At 34.4% G+C, this 17,209-nt stretch overlaps 1 protein-coding gene across 5 annotated transcripts in view; it reads right to left on the bottom strand.

Moving 5' to 3' along the window:
• LOC145688072 (cell adhesion molecule Dscam1-like) overlaps nucleotides 1-17,209 on the bottom strand; it is a 1,774,182-nt gene that overhangs the window by 372,516 nt on the left and 1,384,457 nt on the right. The gene's annotated exons all lie outside the window — the stretch shown is intronic.

Here is a 17,209-nt window from a genome sequence, read left to right as displayed (position 1 = left end):
GGGCTATACCCCCCCCCTTGACGCTCAGGTTTACACTGAATAAATGGGCTTCAATCCAGCTTTACACTGGATAAAACGGCAAACTATGGTTTAGCCCCTCCCTTGATCATATCCTGGATCCGCCACTGTATATATATATATATAAATTATCTCCAGTAATTTTATTATCTCCTATAACTGTTTCTAACACTTCATCAATGTCTTTCCGTTCTACCCAATTAATATTACCATTCTATTTACATTAACATTGTTCAAGCCTTTATTCATCTTTCATCGCTTTGAATAACAACTGGGGTTGACGAGCTCCGCAAAAGTACCCGCGGTATAAGGTGTTGCTTCCAGTAGGAAGTTGAGATATTTTTTTTCAGAACTTTTTACCTTTTGGGTCCTTTATCGTTTTATTTTCTTAATCTGTCTCTAATCTCCATTTCTTTCGTTCCTACTTTTTATTGCTATACTGTGTTTTAAAGTTTTATTTCAAATTTCCGCAATCGTGGATTGAGTGGACTGTTTCTTGTGTGAAAATTTTGACAGACTACATCAAGTTTCGCCAGCCACCACAACCACTGGCACACAAACCTGTACTTCCGAAGACATCTTATCTTACCACAAAATTGGAACATGCCTTGGAAGATCCCGCTTAGGAGGAACATAACAGCACTAACGGACTTCACATTACATACAAAACATAGGCCATTGCAGATCACTCTGCTCGGATCACTTTTTAAGCTCTAACATCAGGCAAAATATTTAAGGTGTGATGTTGGATCGCCGCCTAACTCGCGCAGTCCACCTCACGGATGCAGCTACCAAAACAACCCAAGAGCAATGGTTGTACTTTCAATGATACTAAGTGTACAGTTTCCTAACGAAACGAGGCGCCATGTATACATGTGCGTCTCCCAATCCTATTGTACACGTTCAGGTTGCAGAATGCTACATATTTCATTTAGTACATTTGGAACTTCTTCAAAACAAGGCAGCCAAATTCATTAAAGACCACTTGAAAGCAACATAGATAGCCCAAAATATATAGACTTGTTACTCAATGAAATAAGGTGCCGCTACACAGGAAAATTTCGAAGTCAAATTTAGTTATCGCCATACCCACGCACCTCACCAATTAGTATAAGGCAACCATATTGTCACCTCTACAAAATATCACGTCCAGACGCACCAAGAATAAATACGATAGTTTCAGTTCCTAACACAAATGCATGAAGAATCAAACGTTAAAGGACCGCACAAATGTAAACCATAGCAAGAAACTGTTTACTTCACAGAAAGCGCCAAATAATGTCTGTCTACCTGCTACAAAAAAATAAATAAATAAAATAAAATAAAATAAAAAAAATAGAGAAAAAATCTGTTTTATTGATGTAGTAATGCTCTACGATTTGCTTTGAATGACTATAAGAAGAAAAAAGAAGGACTTGCACAGCTCTCAATAAATTTGCAAATCAAAAACGAGTATTAATATACTTGACTTCTCTGTTACGTATTTATCTACACGAATATATATAATCAATCCAGATATGTTAACAAAAGTTCAGCTAATCCGATGAAGCATATTGATTTGATAATCAGATAATATATAAGTATGCACTTGTGTGTGCGAATTTTATTTATTTATTTGTATCATGTTGCAAATATTATATGAATGTCCATTTAAAACACTTGGAGGCTCATTCAGTACAGCCTTCACAAAAATTGCAGAGGGTAACGCAACGAAAATAGGTATATATCTAACAGTAAATCAATTATAAATGCTTTGCTTATTATTAAAAACTGAAGTGTAGATTTCGGGTTGAGTTGATGCAAACCGTTACGGAATAAGGCCCTTGTAATGCTTTGGATTGTTTTTATCAGTATTTAAACTATAAATGTAAATTACTTGCTTCGGAAACATTGGTAACATAATAAGAATTGCTTTCGTATATGTCATATCCTCCAATAGATATGAAATTTTTTAAAAAAATGCCAGTTTTCTAACTCTTCTAAATATTCTTAATTTGATACTGTACTATCTGAAATGCCACTTCTTTGCACGAGATGAATGGGTTTATGAAAATATTTGAAAGTTGATTTTTTCCCCTTATAATACCTACTTGAATCAAAGTGAAATGAAAAAAACTTCAACTCATATTAAATGCTAAATCTATTCAAAAATGAATTTCAGACGATGCAGCCATTAATCTTTGCGAAATATTTAAACAATTTTGCTCTTTTGACAACAGGTCAACGCAGTCCTATCTTGATAAAAGAAATAGTTCAAACATTTCCTCAATTTGGCAGTTCCATGAATAGAAAATGAGAAATTAAAATATTTTCTTGAAATTTCCCCTTTCTCTCTAGAAGCGGAATTTTCAAAATTCTTTGGGAACGTGACCACTTATTTTTCACAGGGTGGGAAAAACTCATTTTTTAAAAAAAAAATCATTTTTGTTGATTTTTTTTATTTAAATCGATTTTTTTGATTTAAATCAAATCTTTCTCCTCGTATAGTACAAGTCGCGAACTGAAGAAAAAGCTTTAGGAATTAGTATTAAATGCTAATTATGACATTTAAGTAAAAGTATTGGGGTTGAATTTTGAATTATCCCAAATCGTTAACCTATATCAATCGCAATGTTTCTTAACCCTTTTAAATTATGGCTCTTTTTAAAGGTAAATTATAGACTTTCAGTCAAACAGCTACAGCATCATCTCTATTTATCCTAGAATCATGGTACACACATCACTCTCTTTAGAATAGAACAGCTTTTGAAACGGTAACATTCACATTTCCCTATCATGTCCCTGAAGCGGGAAATTTTGAGAGTAATCGGCATTTTTTAAACTTTTTTTTTGTTTTTAAATTTTGATCCCCTCTGGATTCCCCTGTGTTAACGCACAGATCTCAAAATCAACTGGGAAATACTAAGGGGTGTACTAAATGTGTGTACAGAATTTGAAGCTTCTACCTTGAGTAGTAAGGGTGAGGAAACTATTTAACAATGAGCTAAGAACATTCCCACACTGCCCCAGATGACCCGGATGTAATATAACAATTTCCTCAGACATCCCTATTTATCCTAGGATCAGGGTTGGCAAAAAACATGATTTTTATTGAAAAAAAGTTTTTTTTTGTTTAAACCCGGTTTTTTGGTTTAAATAATTTACGTACTTATACCACATATGGACAGAAAAAAAAAGTTGGCATTATTATGCAACAACCGGGTTATGCTAGAAGGGGTCACATAAGCCCAAAGTGAAATTAAACCGCTTCTCGGCTTACATCCGGGAGAAATTGTCCTCCGTTTGAACTCGGAACCGGATCTAATTGGCCACAAATGCGATACGTCTGCCGACTCACTCACGAAGGACTCCTGATAAAAAATACGTTGTACTAATCTTTGCATACTTGTTAATATAATTGTCAAGAGTCATTTCAGAAGGAAAAAAGATAGCCAGTTGCACAAGTGAAACCATTATACAGAATTACATATAGATAATTTCAAAGTACCGCAGAGTACAGAAGAACTAATTTAATCCAAGTTAGTTAACAACGACTTTTATTAGTCCAAGTTAAAGAAATTCAACGGCGTAATTTGCATATCAGTAAGAAAAGTGAATAAAGATACGAATTGTTTGAGTCCACTTTGGCTCTGACCCATTTATACATAAATAGTTACAAAAGATACTTCTGATTTCAATAAATGCCTCTCGTGGGGTTTGTATACCCCCACCCTCAAGTACGGAATTCCAATGCATTTTATCAATAGCAAACATTATTAAAACGAAACAATATTTAGAATTTCTTTGATTGCAATTGCATAACAATAATAACAAACTATAAAAATCACAAAAGAAACATTCATAAACTTATATATTAAAAAAAAAAAACTGCTTTTGCAGTATAATCTCTTTGAGTAATGAATGGGGAATTTAGGCCTGAATATAATACGAATAATATACGGGAGCGAAACGTGATAACCCACAAATGTGTGTTCATCAAGCTTTTAGGAACTCACTTTTACGAACATTTTTCGATGTTTGGCTTAAACCAGCTGGTTTAAACCATGGTTTAAACAAATGGCGTAGCCAGGATGTGTGTTGGGGGGGGGCAAGTGCTGTTATAGGTACATATAGAAAAATTACAAACAAAAAAATATATAAACATAAAAATATATAAAAAATGACAAACATCTAAGTACCAAAGAACATTGTCGGACCTCTTTGAGGGGCGGCCCCTCCGGGTCCCCCCTTCCCTACGCCACTGGAACCAACCAACCTTGCCTATGAACATGATTTGTACATTATTCTCATCATAATAAAAGCAATTTTCAAACGGTACCCTTCAAATGTTTCCTTCATGTATCTGGGGCGGGTTAATCACGAAAAAAGGATTTTTTTGTTAAAAATATCATTTTTTTTTTAAAATTACCTCTGTGGATCCCTTCCCCTGTTTTACGGCAGAGATCTGAAAAATATTGAGGGGTACACTGAGTAAATGTGCAAAATTTGTATCTTGTAGGTGCAGAAGTAAGCCAGCGAAAAATAATATTCCCCAAATACCCAGATTCCCGTATAAAACAGGATCTCAGGTAACAGTTTCCTGAGACATCCCTATCTATCCTAGGAGTGTAGTACGTACATCATTTTCTTCAGAATACAACAGCCTTTCAAATGGTACCATTCATATGTCTCCATCTGAGGCGGGAAAATCACGAAAAAAGCTATTTTTGTTAAAAATATCCTTTTTAAAAATATTTTTGCCCTTCTAGACTCCGCTGTTTCCACGCAGAGATTTGAAAGCACCTGAAAATTATTAAGGGATGCACTGAACGAGTGTGCAAAATTTGTCTTCTGAATGCAAAATGTAACCCGCCAAAAATAATATGCATAATAAAAAATACCTTTTTAAACTTATGACGTCATCACACACTATGCCTCAACGCGAAAAGGCGTGAAAGCATTTGTAACGCGTTCTAAAATGCCTCCAGTCTTGAAGAAAACGAAGTAAAAAGCCTTATTGGTACCTTTTTAATCGAATAATGAAGATTCTACCCTATCACCTAAAAATAGCTGATATAATTGAAAAGGTTAAGCATTAACGAAAAAAAGTACAGCAATGTTTATCAAAATGACACTTTTTTCTTTTTTTTTTTTACAAAAGTTACTGATATTTGGCAGGGGCCTATTTTTAAAAACTCAGAACTAGCTTGCGGCATGAAATACATAAATTTCGCCTAAAGTTATAAAATAAAAAAAAATAGAGAGAGGATAGGACCCCTCTAAATACACCCTATTATCTAGAAACAAACAAACAGACACGCACAAAAAATAATTTTCGTCTTAAATGTCGATGGCGATTTCTTCGTTGGAATGGTTAACGATTTTAAAACCCAATGTTACGGAAAGAAGAAAGCAGGATTGCTCCGTTACCTGTTCAAAACGGGATTTTCCCTAATCATCCTCTGCATGACACTTGTTTTCATACTATACTGTACATTTAAGTCTCATTGTATTATGATTATTAACTTCCATAATCGAAAGAACAGAACAGAAATTGGATTTTACTTATTTCCACTTTAAATTAATTTATTTCGGAATTCGATTTAAATCAACGATTTTTATTTAAAAAATGAAGTGATTTAAATCAGACTGATTTAAATCAATCCACCCTGATTTTTAATAAGAAGTTTATATACGTAAATTAATCTCCCATAAACGAGAGGGTCTTAAGACACTTTATTTTTGGCATATATTTTAGCTCTGTCTGTCTCCCTTAGGATAAGTGTTTTAATCAGTGTGAGAGAAAATACTACCCCCTATAGCGTTTCGCGTACCTGTGACATTCATGTGGATGTCATAAAATACTCCATTGCAAAATACCAGCAACATCCATGGGGATGCTATTTATTTATTTATAAATGTTTCAGATACTGGTCAATGCTCATTTACACTGAAACGATGTAGCAACGCTGTATGTACGAAAACGTGTCCTTTATTAAGAGCTGTATCAGTCCTGGGTATGGTGAATCTTTTTAGTGGATGCAAGGCACGAATTCCACTATTTCTTGTTAGGTGACAGCACCTTAATGACAGAAAAAATGTTTTGTCCCCGTATATGGTAGGCCAAAGGGAGCATTAAATTACGACACACGTGCGTTTGTTTTGACATAAACAATTAGCAAATTCGATATCATATTTTGAGATCGAAAAAAAAGTCTTTGATCTCCGGTCAGTGTTACCAACCTGAAGCACCATAAAATCCTTCAGAACATCAAAATTTCCCTTTTCTCGGTCCAAGTGTTCCACTATGCAAATGTCTTTTATCACTATTATCAACACTTTCCTCAACAACTATGCACAATAACTATGCCCTATATAACGGTCTAGACAGTACTCTAACAGTAAAAAAAAAAAAAATGATATTACAGCACGCACATGGGAAAATGAGACCTGGAACGCAAGAGGTTAGAAGTGGGATTTTAGTAAACGCTGGAACATGTGTCCAGATATTGTAACTCACTCTCCTTGTTGTACTTGCTATTTGAAATATACAATAATAAGGTTTAATAATTTATTTAAATTGCATCACCATTTTAGTAGCTGTTAGATATATTCTTATAAGTGCTAAACATGAAATTTTACTTAAAGTTAACTATTATTTTTATATTGGAACGGCAATCTGACTTGCCATAAATTTGTGAAAATTATAATTAAGAAGGTGTATTCCACAATTTTGTTTGAACACTTGAGGCTCCTATTGCTTTTACTAATAAAACAATCTCATAATTGAAAAAAAAAAAAAAAAAAAAACAGAGTTCCTAGGTCGGGATTGATGCAGAGACCAATCATCATGCAATTAAATTGCTAATGCGTGGACTCCAAACCGGTCATAATTTATTATATAATTATTTTGGTACAGCGGACGTTGAAATGAATTATCCATTTATTGGTTGTATACTATCGCTGCGAAGAAGAAACCTATCATGTTTTCTGAAGAACGAACACTTTGAGTATTTTTTTTATTAGATAAAATGACTTTTTTTTGTTGCATTTGCTTGTTAAATTTTAACAATAGTCGTGTAGTAGCTTTTAGTTTATTGTTAGGGACGTGAAGTTTTCGTATTAACAATAACATCGAAAACTTGAAAAAGGCAAAGTATATAGATGTATCAATAAATGTATTATAGAAGTTCGTTTTTGGTGTTTTTAAATAGTGAAATAATACGAATTTGGTACTCTTTTTCAAAATAATATCAAAATGCCCTGCATAAAGCGATAAATTCGCGAAATCGCCATGTTGGTCGGTAATACTAATAAAATATGACAAGTTTCCTTTGCAACAAAATGTGATTCACAGAAGACCATTAGTCATGTTACTTTTAGACCGGTTGGTTGGTGAATGTTTGCCCCTGACATTTTGCTGCCTGTGCTTTGAAGCAATATCTTTGCCAGCTTCTAATGTTGACTCTGAAAGATATTTTTCAGAATACAACTCGGTAGTTACGGTAAGAATGCAAAACCTTAAAGAAGAAAATGTGGAAATATTGACAATTTTGTCTTTTGAAAAATGAGGAACATTGAAGAAACGTATAATTCGCTATCAAATGAAACTGTGTGTTGAAAATGATATGAATTGCGTTTTAAATAAGTATATTGTGAACTGATTTTTTTTTTTTTTTTTTTTTTGAAGTGAAGAAAATGTTAAGAAACATTATGGTATGAGTTGTGTTTTAGATAAGTGCGTTGTGAATTGATTGTATTTTTGAAGTGAATAAATGTCAAGAAACATTACAGTGTGAAATTTAGTCGACATATGCATTCAAATCATATATTAAATAAATTCAAGTTTAGAAGGGATATCGAGCCATTTTTTTCTCAGATGGTAAGCGCAAAAATATAATTTATTATTTTCAGTTTAAGATGTCAAAATTTGAAACTATTCGTTTATTTTTGAAAATATATTATTTTAATTAGCTATCATACACCACTTTCTCTATGTTTACAATATACTTGCTTTTCAAAACCATTACAAAATAAAGCAAATAATCCCTATTTGGTTGTATAGAATTGCGAAAAATAACTCCATTTTCAGGGATAAAATAAAACGAAAACTTAATGTCCCTATTTATTGCTGGTAAAAGAAGACATATAGTATATATGACTTCCTACATGAAAATGTCCTGTTTAATGGATAGTGTGTGTCACCTTGATAGATATCTCTTCACTCACACCCGTTGAATATAGGAATGGCATTGTAACAAAATTATAAAGTTGAATTGTCTTTTATTCCCAGAGCAAGACGAGGACTTTTTTTTTTTCAAAATATTCAAACTTGCGCCTAGTAAAATATTATAGCCGGTAATAATTAAAGAAGCTGTTAATTATTGAAGAGCAAGAAAAGTAGAGAAAACTGTCCAGCATAATCAACGCAGTCAGTGGATCCTTAATGAGTGTTCCATCACTCACACCAAATTGTCTATGGTATTATGATAGGCAGATCATCAATAACTCAGAGAGAATGCGTGCATTATTCTCTTGGACCCTCCCCTATTAAAAGGAACATGTGTGTGTGTGTGTGAATGTGTAACCTATATATATTCTCTCGTTCGCGTTAATCATGAGCTGAGTGGCGCACATACAATGACAAGGGAATAATTCGTTATGCATTGAGGTTCAACCTCCACGGATAGCATTCTATTTGGAGAATCATTATTAACGTATCATGGTATGGAATAATAATCAGAAATAAAACTTGTTACGCATGAAACAGTACCCGAATTTATATTAAATATGTCAGAATAAAGGCTCATTTTACTTTGTGGAAAAGCAATTCATACAAACAAACACTGCTTAGCATAGAAGCATTTTGTTCATAATAACAGAATGGATACTAACACTAAAAGATTCTAATTAGGGGGTAAAAGATTGTATATTCTCTCACACATCAAAATGTCGCTTTCAGATCGGAGTGATTGATGTAAACAGACATCATCAAAGACATATTCCGAAATATTGTCATATATATGCTAAAATAAAAAAACACGAAAACTTGTAAACACTTCAGAAGGATGACAAGTAATTCCTAAATAATTTCGACTGAATAATATATATATATATATATATATATATATATATATATATATATATATATATATATATACACTAAGTGCTAACTGAATTGCGACCATCCCTCCACACAAGAAGTGACTAGCAGCCGAGCTGGTTACAGGACCACCCCAAATGATAGTATTGCAGAGAAAGACTATACTCGAGGCTACGTGTTGGTAGACAGCACATTGTTATAATCGGAGGTGGGCAGGATTTATTCGCATTCTAATAGGGCATGATTGCGGGTACCTGAGCAATAGGGGCGTCAATAACCTATACAGCGATACTTGTCGGATGCGCCCGTTCCTATGTAGTGAAGGTGTATAAGGAGTAGAAAGAAAATTGGGTAAAGGACTCCATGAGACGGAACTGCAGGGTCGTACGGAAGTTCAAAACGTGGGCCGAGCGTTTGTCAAACAATTCTTCATAGCTAAACGAACCATCAGTGTCCGGCAATTACGTGACCAATACAATGGTAGATGCACAACAACCATATCCCACGAAACTATACAGCGTACGCTGGCACACATGAAGTTCTACAGCAGACGACCTACTCGTCACCCATTCCTTGCGACTGGTCAACGCCAACTTCGTCGCGCTTGGTCACAGTAACATACTAATTAGACAGTGGATGATTGGAAAAGTGTATGTTGTTCCGACAATTCACGGTCTGTGCTACTCTTCTCGGACCTGCGTGTGAATGTGTGGCGTCAATAGCACGAAGCTATGGAGCCCTCGCGCACGATATGTGCCGTACAGGTAGGCGAGGCGACTACATGGATTGGTGATGCTTCTGTTGGCATGGACTAGGACTTAGGTGTGCATGGACCACAGTAAGACATCCATTGGGTTTCAGTAGGTGTTACAGGATCACGTACACCCTACAATGCAACACTTCTTACCCACACGAGGGTGGCATTTTCTAGGACAGCAATGCACGGTGACACCAATCCAGGACTGTACTTATTTGGCTAAAGGAACATTCCACGTAACTGCAGCATATGAATCCCCCCCAACTCACTGGATCTTAATCCTATAGAACATTTATGAGATGTGGAACGAGCTCTTCGCATCATGACTCAGGCACCAAAATCTGCGGGCTTATTGTTGGATGCCATCAGGAATACATTGTGTCAGATCTCCGTGGAAATATATCAGTTACTATCAGAATTCATACCACGCCGTGTCCAGAGCGTCCTCTGAGCAAAGTGTGGACTATCAAAATATTAGGTAGGTGGTCGCAATTCCCTGAGCACTCAGTGTCAGAGTTCAGTATCAGTTCATTTTGATATTTTCATTATCACTAATAACTAAAATCTATACAATAAATACTCCATGGTTAGAAGTGATCAAGCTAATATCTAATTTATATTACCAAATAATAATAATTCTAAATATAGCAAATATATGCCTTATATAAAAGCAGAATTGTTCACATCATGGAAAATGTGGTCAAAATTGCCATAGAAAGCATAATTCAAGAGCAACACTTCGTCGCCAAGTAAGAGTAAAAGAAACCGCACATGAATGTTCGCCAATCCTATACAGTTATATAGAAATTCTATTTATTTATTGAACAAACTTATAATTACAGCGACTGTACTCTAAATAAGAAACACAAAATACAAAGGAGTATGAGCAACAATCAATAATAGAAATCTGCAGCGTTGAAACATGTCTAGCTGGCTGGAACTCATGAGGGAATATATCAGAGAGAGAAACAGAAAGAAAGGAAAAAGAAAATTACCGAGTAGAATATAACTATTGCTTTATTGCATACCTATATATACTACTATAGTAAATAAGTTCGTGGAATGGACGTAGTGTGGCGCTAGTGGGATACTACAGCTAATAAGTGATATCCTGGAGGAAACATTGAAAGTACATCTCTCGACATAACAACAGGCAGCTCTGCATATAGAGTGCAAACAGACGTACTGTTTTTGTTGTGAAGGGAGTTGATTGTGCCACGGCGGACTTGGAGAATGCCACACTTTGATCAACGGTAAAACATCAAGCTGTGCCAAAAACTAGTCAAATCCACTGCAGGAATGTTGCAGATGATCAGGCAAGTGTAGAGTCACAACGCCTTTCATATAAGATTCAACTTTCGGTTTTTCAAATGGGAATAGGTGCAAGTGATACACCAAATTCATGTACAATTTTCAAGGAAATTCATTGGTTTAGCGAATTTTATTGTAGCTTGTACCGTTTGGAATGTATTGCATGTTAAATGTCAGGCACTTCACGAATATTGAACCAAATAGAAAGTTGTGCAGGGCTCCGTGTGTTTATGTAATCTTTTACGTGATATGTCGCTGACGACATATTCTATGAACGTACGTATACACAGACACATATAAGTGAATACGGAAATGGTAGGTCTTCACCCAAATCTGGTCGTATCTGGATATACAGGGTGGCCCTAAAGTAGGTATACAGTTGTAGTACTGCTATAATTTGTTGTTTGTAACTTCTTTTTCTCTTTTTTTTTCTTTTCAGATATCTTGATTCTTTGCTGGCTGCTAACTTGAATGAATGATAAAGAAAGTGATTCTTGAAACCAACTGGAAAAGTGAAAATGCTGAGCATGTTCGTACGTTATGGGGAAACAAATTTAATAACACGTTTAAGAATTTATCGAATCGGGAACAAATTGGTGATACACGTTTACTAGTTAATAGACCAAAAACTGGATGTCCTCATACTGCAATAACAGAGGATAATGAAAAGACAATTGAACTGATATTTGTCAAGATCCCGAATAAGTCAACGCGGCGAACATCCCTGGAGTTTTCCGTATCACGAACGTCGTTACAACAAGTTTGTGTCGTAATATGCAATGTTGATGGAGAACATATCATTCACTTACGTTACTGAAAATTATTAAAATTAAAATTTAGGTGCCACTGTATTCCTACTTTTGGGACGCCCTGTACATTAGACATTTTCACTGTAATACAATACTTTCTTGTTACAGTATAAGATGGAAGTAATAACATTCACTCATAGAAATGATAAGAATTATGACACCAACGTTGTAAAGAGTTTGTTTATACCTACAGTATTTTTCCAGTTAAAATTACTTTGATTTGTCAACATCAAAAAGGTAAGCGTAACTGATGTTACTCTGCAATGTCTATTGGCGAAGTGCCTGGAGGCATTTAGCATGCAATATCTTTCAAACAGTACAAGGTACGGTAAAATTCACTACACCAATGAATTTCCGAGAAAATTATACATGAATTTGATGTATTGCTTGCACCTATTCCCATCTGAAAAAACTAAAGTTGAATCCAATATGGCGGACCCAAGTTGGTGGCCAGGGTGGGTAACATGTGTCAGAGAAACAGTACTTGATCTAATTTGTTTTTCATATATCCATATTCATGTCCAGTTACATCTAAATAAACTAAAAGCAATTTTGTATCCGAGCGTTATAGTAGTATATGACTGAATTCCGGATTTATAAAAATCCATAAATATGCAATTTATCGGTATGGACAGCTAACATTAGTACAATACACATTAGGTCATGGAGAACTTTACATTTGAAACAATTTTACATGAATCCCGAGGGGACACTTCGCGAATGTGCCTTGTAAGAAAAATTCTTGTTTCACTCTATTGCATAGCATTGCCTTGCAAGTGTACAAAACCTTAACACACATCTTCGTCATACTGTTTGCACAGCATGAATTGATACTTGCGTTACCTTTATTTCACGTACGTTTACTTTGGGTACGAAAACACACTAACATTCTTCAAACACTTTAGCAAAATGAGTCAAATAAATCAGTATATCGCATTATGGCTTTGATTCTTTTTCAAATTATTAAACTGACTTTTTCAGAGTTCAGTTTGAAAGTTTCGTTGTCAGTAACAAGTAAAAGCTATTTAATAGTTCAAGGTTAGTAATGATCAAGGTAATATTTTATTTACATTATCAAAGTATAGTAATTCTAAAATTAGCAAACATTTAATAATAGATTGGTAATTGCTGTTGTCCATTCATAAATATCTGAATAGCAAATTAGAGTAGCAAATGATGCAATCTTGAAGCTCTGTATCTATTGTAAGAACACCATAACAGTAATAAACCATTTCGTCGTTAGTAAAGCTTCTAGCTGAGTAATATTGGATTTATTATATATTAATGTTAATCATGCATAGTTTATAAGCACAGGTTATTTCTGTATGCATGTTTCATCACCAATCAATAAGTTGATATAATTCAAATTTACTGTATTTCATAAACCATTTTATTTCATTAAAATTTATAAGTGTTTAGTTATTGTAACATTTAATAAATATTTTGCCTTTCTCTAATTAAAATATTTATTTATTTCTTAGACGGGAATGACGTAAATACATTCCATTAAACAAATACAAATAAAATAAAATAAAATAAAATAAAATAACTGCAAATTATTTTCGAAAAGAGTCTACTAAATTGTGGAAGTTACTACTTTTTAAATTTTACTTAAGAAACAGTGAGTCTTATGTTTATCTTCAATTTCCTATTAATTGAAAAAAAATATATTGAAACAATAAATTTTAAGTGTAAATGTCCCACTTTCTATATGACTACAAGTATTTACACATAGGTACTTAATTACAAAAACATATTCAAATACTCAAAATTCTACTTTCATAGTAACCATTTTCACTCATGTTCTACATGCAACTTGATCTGTTCACAAACTTTTTAAAATAAAACAGACATTTTACGAAAGATTTGAAACACTGACTTTCTTCGTATGATGCATTTTTATAGGCAACAAGCAAATTATCCCACGTTCACTGCAGAGATTTTGCGTTATTCCTTCTGAATCTTTCATACAGAATTCGTCTGAACTCAAGAGCTCCTTCGTGGCTATGCGGTTAGCGTACGCACCTTTGATGTGGTAGACCCGGATTCGATTCCCGGCAGGAGCTAGTGTGGTTTGTATTCCACATTAATAAGTAGGTCCACGTCTCATATAGCCCCGCTGCTGAATGGTACGTTAAACTCCAAATCAACTGAACTTAACTCGTCTGAACTTTAAGTCTCACACGAAATTCAATCGCCTCGAATGGGCATAGTGCATATCCCTACCCTTTTTTGTTTCATTCTAGGTCAAATATCACAAAACGCTGAAACACCTAGAAATGAGAAGTCTAAATATCAAATTTCATTTGTTTGATCTCAAGGAACTCCGAGATTTGGACATCTTATTATAGTAATTGCATCCCCCTGTTCTCTCTCTTAAAAAAAAATAAAAAAATGGTACTTCCCGTCACAAATTTAAATTTTCTATCTTGATCAATGGACCTGGGCATTGAGCGGCCAGTCAGTCAGGATTTTTTGTATACAGGGTGTATCAAAAGTCTGGGTCAGGCTAATTCCATCATGAGTGAATATACAGAATAATAGATGAACAAGAAGGAAAGAAAGAGAGAAAGAAAGGAAGAGAGAAAGAAAGAAAGAGAGAGAGAGACATTGTTAGAAATGTGTAGCTTTCAATCTAAAATGGCGTAATCTTTCCAATCTCACCAGCCGTTTAGGCTCCACACTGGTAACGTGTCCTATGTTAAATAGGAAAGCAATCTTTCCAGTTCAGCAGGCTGTTCAAGTGGGACGTTAGGGCACACACACACACACACACACACACACACACACACACACACACACAATGACACGGTGGATGTGCACATTGTTGTGTGAAGGATCCTACAATATTTCGAATCAGTTTCCCAAAAATTATGTATTGTTTGTATGGTGAGTACTCAAAGGAATAACCTACTGAACTGGAAACACTTTTTCATTAACATAAGGGTCCTCATCAGTGTGACTTCCAAACTCTCACGCAAATTGAAAAAAAAAAATGAATATCCAATCATTCTAAATTGAAAGCCACTTTTTTCTAACAATTATCCTCTCTTTTCAGTTTTTATATCTTGACTCATAACACAATCTGCCTATGGCCTCTGGAGTTTCAATATACCTAGTATTTAAAATTGTTCATGACCGATCATTGAGTTTTTACAAAGTAAATTACAATGCTTTTATTACGTTAATTTTCTGTTTGAGTAAAAGCTCACAACTTAAATATTATGTATTTCCATAGCAACTAGTGCTCTCGAATTATGTACAAATGGCTGTACCCGATGACAATGCAATATTTTCATAAAAGATTTATCTCTGGAGTAGAATTTTACTATTGAAAATTAACACAATTAATTATTTGGAAACAACTATTTAGCGCCTTCTGCTTACAGAAACGAAACTAATCACAAAAGTTTGGTTGATAGCAGGTAGGTTCGTTCTGTTGACCTCATATTCGCATTACGTTATATTTTCAGATTTTACTCGGTTGAATTTTTTTTTCGGTTGAAAAATTGAATATCTGAAAATCAATTTTCGATTGAGGTTTTTAAAACCGAAACTGATATTTCAGTTTCCAAAACTTAAACATGATTTCGAATTTTGAAAATTGAACCTGATTTACGGATTACAAAACCGAAGTCGGATTTTTCTATTTCGAGAACCAAAACCGATTATTCGGTTCTTGAAATAATAATAAAAAAAAAAGCTGTCACAAAAATCGAAATTGAATTTTGGTTGTGAAATAATAAAATAATGCACCACTTGCGCCGCAGATTGTTACGGCTTTGAATATTCTTCTACTCCTGAATAACACTAACTTCCGGATGATCAGAACGAACGGTAGAAAAAAAACTAGAAAGTATTTTTTTAAGCACGTTATCCCTATCCTGCAGAATTGAACACAGAACATATCACAGGAGTGCGAGCTAGCCACTGGACCAAAAATGAGGTGGACTTTGGTTCTAGAAGCTACAAATGCGATTACCCATAACATGTGCAAAAGAAGAAAAGAAAATCAATTCTGTTTGGGCAAACTGAATTGATCGAATTGCATTTTTTTTTGTCATGATATCAGTATACTCGTGAACGTACAATTACTACATATATATTTTCAAGAACATTGTTTCTAATTTATCCCTTCGATATTAGCGTAACCTAGTTCATGTCGAACACAGGAAAAGATATAATCGAACTATTAACTTAAATTACAGCTGACATTAAAAAAAATCGGTTTCCCGGTTGAAATTGAAATTTAATTGATTTTTTTTTAAAATATTAAAAAAAAAAAGATTTTGGAATAAATATTGTATTACTTACGATGAACCGTAGCGTAAGGGAATATGGTTTTCGACCATGAAAAAAATAGGATTACTAATTCCGCAGGGACATTTAAAGTGTGGGAAACATTCTGATTGTGAATTTTGGTTTCTGCTATTTTGTAATGCAAATGTCTAAATAGAAAGGTAGTAGCATTGTAACAGGCGAAAACAGACGCATTAGGGAGCCTCTAATGGTCTAATTTGATAGAGGTATACACATACTACAGTAAGACTAGTAGTGTGTTCCGTTTGACACTTTGAAAACAAATATTTTTCGTAGCTTAAACTTCGATGGAAATCCAGTATATGAGTAGCGTTACTGCTATGTAGCAGACAGCAAGACAAAAGATGATGAATAATTATGTCATATGCCTTCGGCGCTAGAACATCAATTTGTGGTTGGAACATGCTGTTTGTGTTGATGCATTTGCATGAAGAGACTTTACCTGAGACCAGAGAAACGTCCATGCGGTACTTTTGACTCACATGGTTCAGCAAGCGTGGGAAGTTTTATTTTTATTCGATTTTTATTTGTTTAATTTCGTTAAAAATATAGTATTATCATGTTTTCTAAGAGTCTTGCAACATAAAGGACATTATAAAGAAATACTCCATACTAAAGTGTGAAATTTACTTGTGATTGTGATAGTTTATTTACATTCTCTCGTAAAAGAGAGGTGAAAAAAAGGGAACTCATAATAAAGTTGAATGCGAAACAGTTTTCAGTTTTAACGCTTTGTGCTTTACAACCTTATGCAACAGTGAGGTTATTAAGGAGAGGTCAAACTATGAACGTGGACTCCGGTCCACAACCTGCAGTTCGATTCAGTGGAGTTATCGGGTGCGTATGCGCAGACCATCGTGACGGATTAACCGTCACAGCATAAGCCAATCTACATCGCATTATCTCCCCTCT

The sequence above is a fragment of the Thermobia domestica genome, chromosome 6 (genome assembly GCF_964235325.1).
Source record: "Thermobia domestica chromosome 6, izTheDome1.hap1.1, whole genome shotgun sequence".
Lineage (NCBI taxonomy): Eukaryota > Metazoa > Arthropoda > Insecta > Zygentoma > Lepismatidae > Thermobia > Thermobia domestica.
The sequence above is the reverse complement of the archived record's forward strand: the minus strand, read 5'-3'. Positions and strand labels throughout refer to the sequence as shown.